Here is a 14,937-nt window from a genome sequence, read left to right as displayed (position 1 = left end):
CATCGCTGAAGACGACACGTCTCCATTCGTCCCTCCATTCACGCCTGTCGCGACACCACTGGAAGTGGGCTGCACGTTGTTGGGGCGTGAGCGGAAGACGGCCTAACGGTGTGCGGGACCGTAGCCCAGCTTCATGGAGACGGTTGCGAATGGTCCTCCCCGATACCCCAGGAGCAACAGTGTCCCTAATTTGCTGGGAAGTGGCGGTGCGGTCCCCTACGGCACTGCGTAGGATCCTACGGTCTTGGCGTGCATCCGTACGTCGCTGCGGTCCGGTCCCAGGTCGACAGGCACGTGCACCTTCCTCCGACCACTGGCGACAACATCGATGTTCTGTGGAGACCTCACGCCCCACGTGTTGAGCAATTCGGCGGTACGTCCACCCGGCCTCCCGCATGCCCACTATACGCCCTCGCTCAAAGTCCGTCAACTGCACATACGGTTCACGTCCACGCTGTCGTGGCATGCTACCAGTGTTAAAGACTGCGATGGAGCTCCGTATGCCACGGCAAACTGGCTGACACTGACGGCGGCGGTGCACAAATGCTGCGCAGCTAGCGCCATTCGACGGCCAACACCGCGGTTCCTGGTGTGTCCGCTGTGCCGTGCGTGTGATCATTGCTTGTACAGCCCTCTCGCAGTGTCTGGAGCAAGTATGGTGGGTCTGACACACCGGTGTCAATGTGTTCTTGTTTCCATTTCCAGGAGTGTACATTTATGGCACATTTGCAGTGAAAAATATTTTATTTTACATAAATTGAAGAAACATAAAAATTATAAATCTTATTAAAACACACATACCAAACCATGAAAACATTTATCTTGTCCTAGTCTATGTACACAACACACAAGTCAGTCTGAGAAAGACAAGGATACCATGACTTCCATATTACTGGGAGTCAGAGCTGTTCTCCTGTCAGACATTATATTGCAATATCTAGAAAATGATCTCTCACTATCAACATTACTGACTGGGATCCACAAAGCCTTCACTGCAGCTTCCACAAAACGTTCATATTCTGCTTTCATGGATAGATACCAATCACATCAACATCTTTACCTTCTCTTCAAGAACTAGCTACTAAATCCCTAAACAATGTGTATGGTGCAAGATATTCTGACATTGGAAGTTCTTGCAGAATGGGAATTTTCTTTATCAGCTGAGAGATTTCAGCACTGTCTAAATTGCCTTTTATAATGTTTCTCAGATCAAACAATTTACCTTTAGAAGAAATACAATTTTTCCTCAGTCACACTCCAGCAAGTGGTTCAGTTTTGTAAGACTTGCTCTACCTACAGACTGGAAGAGTGATGTTAACTGTACTTGAATATGCTCTGGCAGTTTAAGAAGTTTTTCTGAGGTTGTCTCGGAAAAAAAAAGCATCCTCTAGTAACTTAAAGCTCTTTGCAAGGTCACCAAGCTTAGACTGCAGAAGACGAATTAACAGTATCCTGGAGCCCTCTAATGTCAGCAGCAAATTGCAACATTTTGAGCAGTGCTCAACAAGAAAAATAGGTAGGCATTTATTTTTTTTATTTTTATTTTTTATTATTTTTATTTATTTATTTATTTATTTATTTATTTTTTGCTTCAGCAGAAGTCAAAGCTTTAAAATAATTGACAGCTACACTCTCATCTTCAACAGTTTCAACAAATTCTATTATATCACAGAGATATTCTCCAAGTTACTCGAAACTTTCAAACCACGAGTTCCACCTGGTGATGACAGGAATAGGGAAAAGTTTAGCTTTTGTGTGTACACCTATGTATTTCTGAGCTAAGAACTGAATGTATGCATGCATTCTCTTTCGGGTATTAAGGAAGATGTGTTTTGTCTGCAAAACACAATGGTTCAAATCACAAAGTTCCACAGCCAACACATTGGTAACCAAATTTAATTTATGAGCCCAGCATTTTGTGTGTACTAACCCTTCTGAAACTAAAACCTTAACTGCATTTATACACTTGCCCATATAACGGGCTGAATCTGAAGTTATAGAAACATTTCTGTACTGAATTTCAAGTTTCTGCTTTACACTCATAATTCCTGGCACACATTCTGTAGCATTTTCATTTGCAATAACTGTCAGTCCCCCGACAAATAATTTATGAACTGCACCATCGCCACAACTAAGTACTTTTATCAGAACCACAAACACACACTGCCCTTTCCTGTCTGTTGTTTCATCGCAAAGAATTGAAACTCTTTCACCTTTCATGACTCCTTTTAATCTTTCCTCTTCTTCTTTGATGATTCGAGGTATGTAACCTTCCTGTAGTCTTCCAGCTGAGGGTAAGTCTCCAAAACCTTAAAAATGTCAATAGAACTGCTATTAGAGTACTATGTAATGAATTAAATTACCACATTACCCAATTATAAGACTTTTTTAAGAGGTTGCTTGAGGAAAAATTATTTTTAATATAGGCCTATTCTGACCAACAAAAATTATTGGCTATCGAGATTACCTAATCTTTGCTGCGATTAGTAGATGGTAAATTAATTATTACACAAACCGGTATGTATTTGTTCATCCATTCTCTCAGCTTCGGATGATCAACTTTTTCTATCAGAATGTTAGCCTCAATGAAAGCTTGAGTAGTCGATAAAATGATTTCTTCTTTATCATTTATCGCTCATTTTGCCGCTGCAGTGACTTCTGTGAGCATAGCTTGTCTTTTTATACCAATAGTTGTTAGCGCCTTGTCCTTGTTTTTATTATGGGAAGAACTGTTATTAATGTTTCGGGCATGTGTCCTTCCTCTGCCTCTCAATATACACATTGCAGTATTTGCACATAATTATCTTCCTACTTTTGTCGAAAACATAAAATCCTTCTGACAAAAATTTCTTTTCTCGGGCGAAAACTGTCACTACCATATTAATCATATGTAGCATGAAAACAAAACACAAAATACTACACTCAATGTACCGGCAATCCGCAACGATTTGCAACACGCAATTCTAAATACACCGCCAGAATATTAAAAAACTAAAACCCGCCTCAATTGCGAAAAAAAGCACCTAGTGTTAACCCAGGTTTCGGCATAGGTAACTACACCTTCTTCAGAACAACAATAAAACCTACAAGTGCCTAAGAAGACCTTTTCCAATGATTAAAAGAACACCATAGCTATACATTATAAACAAAAAAGAAAGGAAAACACAAACAGTATATGTATGACAGTCAGAACCACTACTTAACTTAATGATGTACACTCCGCCTCAAACCGGCCTATGTTCGATGGGCCATTACCCGCCATAAACTGCAGCTACAAACGGTTGCTCGCTTACAAGCCTGACCCGCTATGTATGCACATGCGCAAGATAAGGGAAGTTACTTGAATGCGCATGCGCATACGAATATGAGAAAGTTTATCCATGGGTCGGGGCTAAATAGCCCATATATTCCCAACCGTGGATCAATGTATATCAAAAAATGAAATTGATAGAACAAGAGACAAGCTAAATAGGAAATGAAACCTAAAAATAACAACAAACAGTTGCTTATGCTAGTAAAGAAACTTATATATGAAGATACCTATGCCAACAGGAGGAACTCTCAAAAACTATCTTGGGACGTCCTCCCAGAGGGATGATATCTGACTACATCCCTCTCTGTGCTCTGATTTACGATAGTATTTTTAACATATATTCTGCTACGACAGTCATTACCCATTGTTTTGAAAACAAACTTAAAATGGTCTCGGGAACATTTAGAGTATTTACATAGACTACATGTAAGCTGTATTACCACTACACCAGAGTCCATGAAACTCCAGAAAGATAAATGACTTCACGGGACGTTGCTGAAGGTACTTTCTCCTGTTAATCAGTTTCACTTCACAACTCATCAGCTTATGTCCTGCAGCTGTTAGGTCATCTAACTGCCTAACTGCAAGGGAATTGGAGATTTTAGCTGAAGTTCACTTAAATTTTTCCTCACATTATGTGTTATGCAGCAATATTTCCATGCTAAAGTTTGGCACAATGTCACTACTAGGGACATCTGTTCATGTTATTTGTTCATATAGTATCACCATTTGAGACATATGTCCATGACACTTATGGCAGGGCAAGGTCGGTCATGTGCGTTCTCTCTCTGAATTATCAAAAGTCCACCTACCTCGTGAAACACCCCCGTTTAATTCCTTTACTGGGTTTTATGTAATTTACTGAAGCCGCCAAACAGTTAATTATTATGATTATATGACCGTGTGCTTAATGGATGAAAGGCTATCGGTTTTTCTGCCGTGGTTTCGAGGGTATTTCAACTGAGTGCGGCTGTTCTGAGATTGCACAGTGGAATGATTGAAAGTTTGTCTATTATTAAGGACCACAAAGGTTGCGATGTATACAAACTGATACATATTTCCTACTAACACACAAATTCTTACACGTCTAATTACAGTTATCTCTTTTTATTGATTGCTGATTTTCAGTACTTCATCACACGCAATGCTCATGGTTAACATTCACAACAATCCTCACTGCAATCCATGCTTGTTGCTGGCCGACGCGGTTGATGCGAAACACGTAATTCAGCACTTGTCACTTTTGGTTTCATATCACTTGCGGATCGGTATCGATGAGGGTCCACACCACGACAGTCAGGGGGACGCACTCATTCATCATATTCCGGTGAATTTACTCGACCACCATTCTTGCCTGTCTCTCCCGCACTGCTTCTCACTCGACACTCTCTAGTACTACTCTGCTTACTCAACACTCCTGCAGCACTCGACAGTCGATTCCTGTCTACTGTTGACCTGGGTGTCGAATACTAACATCTATGTTCACCCTAAAAACCTTCTTTGTAGCCACAGGCGAAAAAGAATAATAGGAAAAAATTATCACATAGTATATAAATGGAAATGAGGAACATAAGTTCAGTTCAAATACTGAAAATTACATCGTATCATAAATAATACCCTATTGACTCTGGTAGCAAACTGCCCCTACAGAAACATCATACAACATCAATCTATCTTAATTACATAACATGGTAAACATTTTTATAACCTTATCTTACAGTCAAGAAAACAAACTGGTTCAATGCCAGCTACCCCTTTGGTATGCCGTCCTTTCAGCGGGTTTCCTGCCATCCATACTACTATCACTCTAACTTATAACACACTTGGCCAACACACGTTAAAGTTAAGGAAGAAATTCACAACATATTCATTTGAGTCTTTAACACAAACTAAATGGAATATGAGAACCAAATATAGCATTTTTACCTTGACTTATATAATTATTTTACATTTCCTCTTACCTCTACACATTGATTCAATAATCTTAAATGCTCCATTATGCACTAACTAAGTCTTACATAACTATTTGCATCACTATAACTAATGTGGTCACCCAATGAAAAATTTTAAATTACTGATCATTTCATTTTGCCAAACATTTATACTGTCCTATGTGAATTGTTATCACTAATGCTCAGATGAGAGGTACAATATTTCCTGTTATATTGACATTAATTCAGATCTGCTATATGGATATTCATTATTCATTCCACAGTGCCAGAATTCTGCTTCTAAAGCTCAACCTAACCAAAATTGTCTCTGAAAGCTAACTGGATACATGAATTACTCATTACTTATGAGTTATACTTTCTGTTTTATTCAGCATACTTCAGATCAACATGTATACCTACAAATAACTTGCAAACAGATGTTGCTCGTGTGCTAAATGACATACTTCAATACTTCAAACATCTCATACTCAATACACTTCATTACACATTACTCCCTCAACTTAACAGCAACTTCAACTGAAAATAAATATACATCTTCAAACTTCATCAACCCTCCATATTTGTTGCAAGAACTACATAATAATACTACTCCAGGCTCCTTGGCCTCCGCGTACATCATATTTCACATCATTTATTCGAACAACTATCTTCTCATGTATATGTTTCTTTGTATGTTCATCTACTTACAAGAAGATACATTACTTCAATTCTCTTACAATTTGCTTGACCTTTTAATGCCTCATAAAACAACTCTGTAAGATTACACAAACTCTTGTTTGACCAATTAGCTTCCCACCACATCTTATAAACACTGGCTTTTTAATCTGGTTCTCATTTTATTACTTCTGGCACTAATAATTTTGTAATGTACTAACACTAAACTGATTTTTAACTTATTGATTCTCTTACATCCCACAGTCTACATCAACAGTAACTACTTATCCTTATTTTAAGTCAACTATAAATTTGTTACATGGTTCCTGACTGAATTATTTGGATGACCACTACCTATTCTAACTACTGCAGACTAACGTCTTAACGTAAGGATAGAGAAAGATGGAAGAGGGGTCAAACTTGAAATAAGAAATAAAGTCTTACCCAGCTGGGAGTGTACCAGTCACCACTTAGTATACCAGCAAAAGAGTTGCTGGCTCCCTACACCTTCTCTCACTCTATTCCATTATCTGGGTTGGCCTTATCCTCATTTTTCTAACTACCTCCTCCACAACCTTTTCTTTCAATTCAGGATCCATTCTCAACTATTCACTATGCACAGACAAGAAAAAATAAAAGAACCTCCTAGTAATTCAAACACTCACTAATTATCTAATAATGAAATAATCCTTCACTGTATTAGGTTAACCCAGACTGGCAAAATAGACCTCTCCATTGAACAGCATAAATTACAGAAGCCTACCCAGATCAAACTTCAATGACTGCATTTATACACAAAATCTCAAAGTAACGTAAACACAACTTAAAAGACATATAAACATTTAGTTTATAACAAATAATGCAAATGAGACACTATTCTGTGCTGTACAGCATGAAAACACATGCATAATAGCATACCATGTTTCAGAGCAAATTTGCAAAAAAAATGTTAAAAAATATTGTTCTTATAAATTGTGCAACTGTCAAATTTAATTTGAAGTGCCTTCCGCACTGTTAAGATAGTGCAATATTAATCAGTCTCACGCCAGCAAATCGTCCTCAGTCACCGCTCGACGCTCGTCGAAGTCACCATGTTTTGACGTTTGAAGTCGCGCTACTAGTTGTGTTGGCGTTGGCTCCTCTGGCGCAGCAGCTGTCAGGCGATGCATTGCTGTAGTTGGTGTGTGGTTCTGTGTGCAAAGCGAAGCTCGTGGCGAATCGCGCTGACGCAGTCTCGTACTTCGGTGGTTGGTGACGGGATGGAGCTGCTGTCACGTATTTCGTTGATCGGCGGGTAGGTGTCGCAGAAGTCGTATACTTCGGGGGTTAGCCACTAGATGTCGAACTCCGCATCGTCGTTGTTTCAACTTCAACCACTTGGATCTGCTGTAGTCACCGGTCAGTGTGGTACATCTCCGCTATCCAAATCCTTGCTGTCGCAGCGTGTGGAACTTCTTCACTGCTTCAGACATTTGGCTAGCCGCTCGCAGTCTGGGTGATGTCATTCAACAATAACACCACAGTCAACACTCGCAAATGCAGTAACAGTTTATGGGTCCACATCAAATTGAGCGATTTACACCATTCAAAAGATAATTTCAGATACAAAGTCACTTGAAAACATTCTCCTGATATTTTTGTAATGGAATTTTGGCTGGTTCACTCGAGATTATGCACAAACACTTTTTTTCTTAGAGTATGAATTTTACTGCAATTCATGCAGGTTCTCGTGTCCATACTTCAATATATTGTTTATTAACACTGCTTTTGTCACTTTAACTCATAAAAACCAATTGTATACTGTTTCTCAGTCACTTTTGCACTGTATTGTCTAAATAAGTCACTTTTGCACTGTATTGTCTAAGTAATGTGCTTCGTTCCTGCAGTTTCTAATTTAACCATAAATCCATTACATAACAATGTTTCTAGTTGAAACACTCACGGTAACGACAATACCGGATTGCTCTTGCACTAAAATTGTCCGATAATTGCAAATGTCTTTCCACGGAAACCAAAAATGGTGCTTAATAAATCATTCTTCGGATCTGAAGATTGCCACTGTCCTTTTCACGGGAGCCAAGATGAAACACCCCTGTTTAAGTCCTTTACTGGATTTTATGTAATTTACCGAAGCCACCAAACAGTTAATTATTATGATTATATGACCGTGTGCTTAATGGATGAAAGGCTATCAGTTTTTCTGCCGTGTGGTTTCGGGGGTATTTCAACCGAGTGCGGCTGTTCTGAGATTGCACAGTGGAATGATTGAAAGTTTGTCTATTATTAAGGACCACAAAGGTTGCGATGTATACAAACTGATACATATTTCCTACTAACACACAAATTCTGAGACAGTTGCTACCTTCGCCTTACACGTCTAATTATGGTTATCTCTTTTTATTGATTGCTGATTTTCAGTACTTCATCACATGCAATGTTGATGGTTAACATTCACAACAAACCTCACTGCAGTCCATGGTTGTTGCTGGCCGACGCAGGTGACGCAAAACACTTAATTCGCCACTTGTCACTTTTGGTTTCATATCACTCGTGGATCGGTATTGATGAGGGTCCACCCCACGACAATCAGGGGACGCACTCATTCATCATATTCCGGTGAATTTACTCAACCACCATTCTTGCCCGTCTCTCCCACATTGCTTCTCACTCGACACTGTCTAGTACTACCCTGCTTACTCAACACTCCTGCAGCAATCGACAATTGATACCTGTCCATTATCGACCTGGGTCGAATACTAGCATCTATGTTCGTGGGATCATGGATCCCTTACACTCGATATTCCTTCCTTCCTACATCCCTTCACTCTATAGTAGCAGCTACGTGCTAGGCAGTGTAAATCAGTGTTGAAAGTCAGTTCCTGAAAGTTTATATTTAAAAAATTGGGCATTCGGAGGATGCAGTCTATTTGCAGAAAGCATTTAAAATTTAGATTGAATCTGGTTTTCATTCACATGAAAACACATGAAATGGCTATCAAGTCCATATTTACTATGTTAATACTCTATCATTCAAAGTTCACTGTCTATACAGCATAGTTTCACTCGAAAAGCAGCCAGAAGTCCGACCCGACTAATCCTCACGTCCTAACAGTCACAGACCCACAACTATTCGTGAGTGTAACATTCAGTCTTTTCAGTGGTCTTTTTAGTAAGAAGTGCTCACCAAAGTATTCTGTACAGAGCATGAAATATGCCACGCAAAATTGTTACTACGACCAGAAAGTTCACACGCACTTAAATCTCCAGCTGTTTAATTTAGAAACGCCAAACTTTCATTAAAATGTTCATAACTCCAGTTGCTTCAGCCACGACAAGCTCTAACCAAAATGAACTCGCCCGTTTTTCATCTTACAGACTATTTTTATGGAGCTGTCTAACATGGTGTAACCTGTAGGCCGGTTAGCAAGCGACTCTCTTGAGCTCGTCTACTCTCGTCTACCTCACTATATTCATGCGGAAACAGCTTAATTCTGATTGGCTGGTGATTTAAATGACCAATTGACCAGAATGTTCCTTCCAGATCTTTCTCATGACAAAACTTGCTTTGTCCAATCACTGATCTGTTAGTAATTAATGTCATTAAAACTTCAATTTCTAGCATTTTTTTTTTTTTTATCAAAATAAGCGAAGTACGAATTATTCTCCAAACTAATAAACAAACTTATTCCATAACTAACTTTCATTCTGCCTGCTTTTATACTAAAGCAAGCTGACACCGACATACGTCATCTGATTCATGATTGCACAATAACTTTCCCACGGTTCATTTTTACAAGGTTTCACATAAAATGACATATTAAGTTTTAACGTATGTCCCAAATACACTCTCTCAATCATTCTCATGCACTCTGTACTGGTTGTTATCTTACTAGTTCCATAGATAACTGAAAAATTGTTTGTGGCATGTTCCGCGGTATATTGCGGTAGGACAACACGCTCACCACGTGTTTTTGAATGGGAATAATACAACTAGTTCCAGCACTATTTCAGCAAGAATGATTTTTTCAGTAACTGCTGAAAGATTACACATGGCAGATCTTGTTTGTGTAGGGGGTTTTCATAGTTTTGTCTGCAAAATAATCATTCCAACAAGCATGGCCTGGGTTTTCTTCTGTTTAAAATAAACTCCACCAGATCTGAAATACTTTCAGCTAAAAATTATATTTATTTGTACTTTTTGTTAGGAACCACACTATGGGTTTAGCGTTGTAGGGTTGCCGAATTCAATGATGCACGCTACACCACGTGTAATAAACACTATTTTTATTTCTCGTAAGCACACATATACAGTTGTTTACATTCTGAATTCTCGGTACACGTCCGTACCCTTTCGCGCGCGACCACAGACTGGGGCAAAGAGCTTGCCAAAAACAAAGATATTACACGCGACTTGGTCGATAGTCGCCACATTAGCCCCCCCCTAGAGTGTGGAGCACAAACATAAATATTGGGGCATACATGTAAAGGGAACACCCAGGGGGGAGGGAGAGGGTGTTTAATCAGTTTAATCAGAAACCATACCTTACATTACATTACATTACATTAGTAATTGAAGTCTTCGAGCCAGCGAGGGGGGCGGATGGTCCTGCCTGACCGGGTGAATCCTCGTACAGCAGTTGAGGGATCTGGGGAGGGGATGGTGGGTTGTGAGGGGCCAGGATAGCGGATCTGAATGCCTGTGGCGGTACGTAGGACTTTGACCGTTGATGGGTCAGTACCAACAGGCAAGGGGACAGACTGGAGGAGATGAATGTGAGTTAAGTTGTCACTGGGGAAGCTGGCTTGTTCGTAGAAGATGTACACATTATCCGGCTGCATAACAAAAAACACATTAGAGCTGCAAATAACCACTGTGCATGACGTCCTACTTTTGCGCGCTGACAAGCCACACATGCTCGTGCCCAACTGCGACACTGTTTTATCACCCCGGGCCAAACAAAACGTTCAGATACGACTTCCTTATACGGGTTGACAGAATCTCCACACGAGTCGTCATCGGTGACATCACACGCTCTAAGGCTGGTCCCTGATACATCACTGAATCCTAACAGGGGAGAGGCGAGGGGCTGCCTGTAGGAGGGTAAGTCATCACACGCATCACTCTGCATAGGAATGTCACACGCACCTGTAGCACTGTCACCCGACTGGGAGTGGGGAACGTCACACGTGTGGGAATGGGCGTCGCTCATCCGTGGACTGTCGGTAGATGCCTCATGCGAGGTGGGTGCAGCAGGGGATGGGGTCTGACTGGGTGGGGTATCGGGCAGTTCTCCCAGAGACCATGCAGGTTTGAGGCGGCAGACGGATACCGTTTGAGGCGTGCTGTTAACGAGCACTTCGAACGTGTTGGTACGCCGTGATATGACTCTGTGCGGGCCCGTATATGGAGGTCTGAGTGCCGGTCGGATGGTGTCATCACGCACCGTGACATGAGTGCACGACGCCAAGTCCTTATGCAGAAATACGGGAGGGGGCGTGTGTGGTCGAGGAGGCGGCACGCAGATGTTAGCGATTAGCTCCTTGACCTGCCCGACGAATGTCGAGTCCCAGATTTGATCTGGAGGAAGTGAAGGCTCGACTAACTCTGCTGGGAGTGTGAGGGGTTCTCCGTACAGTACCTCTGCCAGGGATGCGCCAAGGTCCTCTCTGTACACAGCCCGAACGCCTAACATTACCCACGGTAAGGCATCGGCCCACTCACCTCCGTGGCACATCAGGGAAGCTTTAAGCGTTCGGTGCCAGCGTTCCACAAGCCCACTGCTCTGGGGGTGGTATGCTGTAGTCCTAAATCGTTTCACCCCACACAGTTCACAAAGCTGTCGGAAGAGGGCAGACTCGAACTGGCGGCCCTGGTCGGTGGTGACAGAGACTGGGCAGCCGAAGCGCGAGATCCACATTAACAGCAGGGCTCGGGCCACTGCATCGGCTGTGATAGTAGTGAGAGGAATTACCTCTACCCAGCGGGTAAACCTGTCAATTGCGGACAGTATGTAACGGAAGGGGCCTGAGGGGGGTAAGGGCCCGACGATATCGATGTGTATGTGCTGGAATCTTCTTTTTGCCACATCGAACGTACCCGTGGGGGGCTGTGCATGACGTCCTACTTTTGCGCGCTGACAAGCCACACGTGCTCGTGCCCAACTGCGACACTGTTTTATCACCCCGGGCCAAACAAAACGTTCAGATACCAGACGTGCGGAGGCGCGAATGCCAGGGTGTGCCAAGTCGTGGATACTATTAAATATGTCCCGGCGGAGAGGTGCAGGAATCACCGGGCGTATGCGTCCTGTTGAAATGTCGCACCAGATGGGTGATGAAAACCCAGGAAGTGTCCGTAACTCTAGTTTGAGTCCTGTTTTGATATCGGAACGCAATGCTGCGAGTTCAGTATCCTCTGTCTGCAATTTAGGGAGCTCACTGTGGTCCAGTTGAGAAGATAAAACCGACGCACGAGACAGAAAATCAGCGACGACATTTTCTGCGCCTCTGACGTAACGTATGTCATTCATAAACTGACATATAAGGTCCATATGCCTAAAACGTCTCGGGGATGAGTCCTTACCTGGGTTACGGAAAGCGTAAACCAATGGCTCGTGGTCGTTAAATACCACGAGATGGCGACCTTCGATATCGTCTTGGAAATATTTGATAGCAGCGTAAATAGCAAACAGTTCCCGGTCGAAGGTCGACCATTTACGTTGGGAAGCGGTCAGTTTGTAGGAGAAAAATCTGAGCGGCTGTACGACAGAACCCACGGATTGCTGAAGTACTGCCCCCACTGCTGTATCACTTGCGTCTGTAGTAAGCGAGATGGAAGCATCAGGAATGGGGTGAGCAAGCGTAACAGCTGTCTGTAAGGCTGACTTTAGATTATCAAATGCGCGACGCATATCTGGAGTCCACGTGACCGCCCGAGACCCCGATGTGTTTTTTCCTGCGAGGGCATCCGTCAGTGGGGCTTGTATGTTGGCGGCGCGGGGAATATGTTTACGGTAGTAATTTACCGTTCCAAGGAAGCGGCGGAGGCCCTGAAAATCTTTGGGCAAAGGCACCGTACTAATGTCCTCCACCCGTTCAGTTAGGGGGCGGATGCCGTCGCCAGAAACTCTGTGGCCCAGAAAAGTGACACTGGTGCAGCAGAGTTGTGACTTAGTATTGTTCACTGCGATACCGTTTGCTTTTAATGGTTGGAACACTGTATTTAAATGTTGTTCATGTTCCTCGAGGGAGGAAGAAAAAATTAACAAGTCGTCCAGGTACGCATATGCAAAGTCCAGTTTTCCAACCAGCGAGTCGATGAACCGTTGCCACGTCTGTGCAGCATTTTTAAGGCCGAATGGCATAAACAAATACTCGAACAACCCGAACGCGGTGATGATAGCGGTCTTTTCAACGTCCTCAGGTGCCATTGGCAGTTGGTGGTACGCCTTATGACAATCGACTACACTGAAAATTTGTGCCCCATGCAGCTGGGAAGCAAAGTCTTGAATATTTGGGATGGGATAATTATCTAAAATTGTTCTGGCGTTAAGCGCCCGATAGTCACCGCAGAGGCGGAAAGTGTCATCTTTCTTGGGCACCAAATGAATGGGTGACGACCAACAACTAGAAGAAGGGCGGATAGTCTTATTATCTAAAAGTTCCTGAACAATAGCTTTAGCATGTTTAAGTTTTTCCGGATTTAAACGCCTAGCCTTTGCACGTACCGGTGGGCCTTCTGTGGTATTTATTCTGTGGACAGTACCGTTATTGATCACGAACACCGATGGGGATGCTGGACCAGCACCCGTTGCACTGTGACTAACCTGTAATGCACACGTGTGTGTGTCCAAGGCCGGCAGTTCAGCAGCAGTGGCGGTGATCCACTGGTAGTCCTTGTCGAAGAGCTCGGTGGGGTACCTGGTAGCGTCGCGGGTACAGCTTCCATCCGGCAGTAGAAATGTCACGCGGCGTCGGCTGCAGGTGCGAGGAAGTGGTGCTGGGGTTGGGGGCGTGGCCGTGTGCGACAGCTGGGTGGTCTGCTTACGCGCGTCCGTGAGCTTGGCTTGCACGGCGGCGATGCGTAAGCGGAGGGCCCCATTGCTGTCCCGTAGTTCGTCGTTGTGTGATCTAAGAGAAAGCACTGCAACAGCAGTTTCCGCTAGCTCACACAGCAGAATGGCGCTTTCGGATGAGAGGGGTAATATATCTGAACCGGTGGTACGGTCTCCCGAGTTAAAGGTTAGTGTACCTCGTTGTAGGTTGGGTGACAGTGCGTGGGCTAAGAGAAAATCTACCCCAAGCACGGGTTCATCCACATCCGCGATAACGAAAGTCCACTGTAAGGGCGTATTAATGTCCTGCAGTTTAAGGCTTAAATTCGTTATTCCATGAGAGTGGATCAGGGAATTATTGGCGGCTCGAAGCGGGGGGCAAGGCTGAAGCTCGAATTTAATACCTGCGGACAAAGGTATCACACTAACCTCGGCCCCCGTGTCGACTAGAAATGAAAGGCAAGACACTGCATCTTTCACATACAAGCGTCCTGGCGCATGAGGAGAAGAAGTATTTAGTGATAGGCGTCTGTGCGGTGCAACGCGGCCCGTAGCGCCTGAATTGGGTCGCGTTATTAGTTTGGGAACGCGCATGGAGAACGACATTTCTTAGCCGCGTCGCCAGAGCGGGAGTGGAAATAACACCAAGCGGGGCGGCGCATGGCGTCGCCCGTCGCACTGGTTGAGGTCGATGCGGCAGTGGAGGGGGACTTGCTTGTAGTTCCCTCCGATGGCGGCGCTGCAGTAGTGCTGGTAGGAGAGGAGTTACTGCGGCGGTTGCCAGGCGGCGTTGGCTCCGCGCGCATGCGTGGAGCGAGTCGTGCGCACTCTGTACTGCAGGATGGGAACTGCCGCGCAGGTGTGCCAACCCCTGAGGCCTGAGGGCACCCTGGGGGGGTATGCGGGGGGGGGGGGGGGGGGGGCAGAATGTTGTAAACCTGGTCTGCGATCTTCAGTTTGGCAT

This window comes from Schistocerca gregaria, chromosome 1 (assembly GCF_023897955.1).
Source record: "Schistocerca gregaria isolate iqSchGreg1 chromosome 1, iqSchGreg1.2, whole genome shotgun sequence".
Taxonomy (NCBI): domain Eukaryota; kingdom Metazoa; phylum Arthropoda; class Insecta; order Orthoptera; family Acrididae; genus Schistocerca; species Schistocerca gregaria.
Note: the sequence above shows the minus strand (reverse complement) of the source record.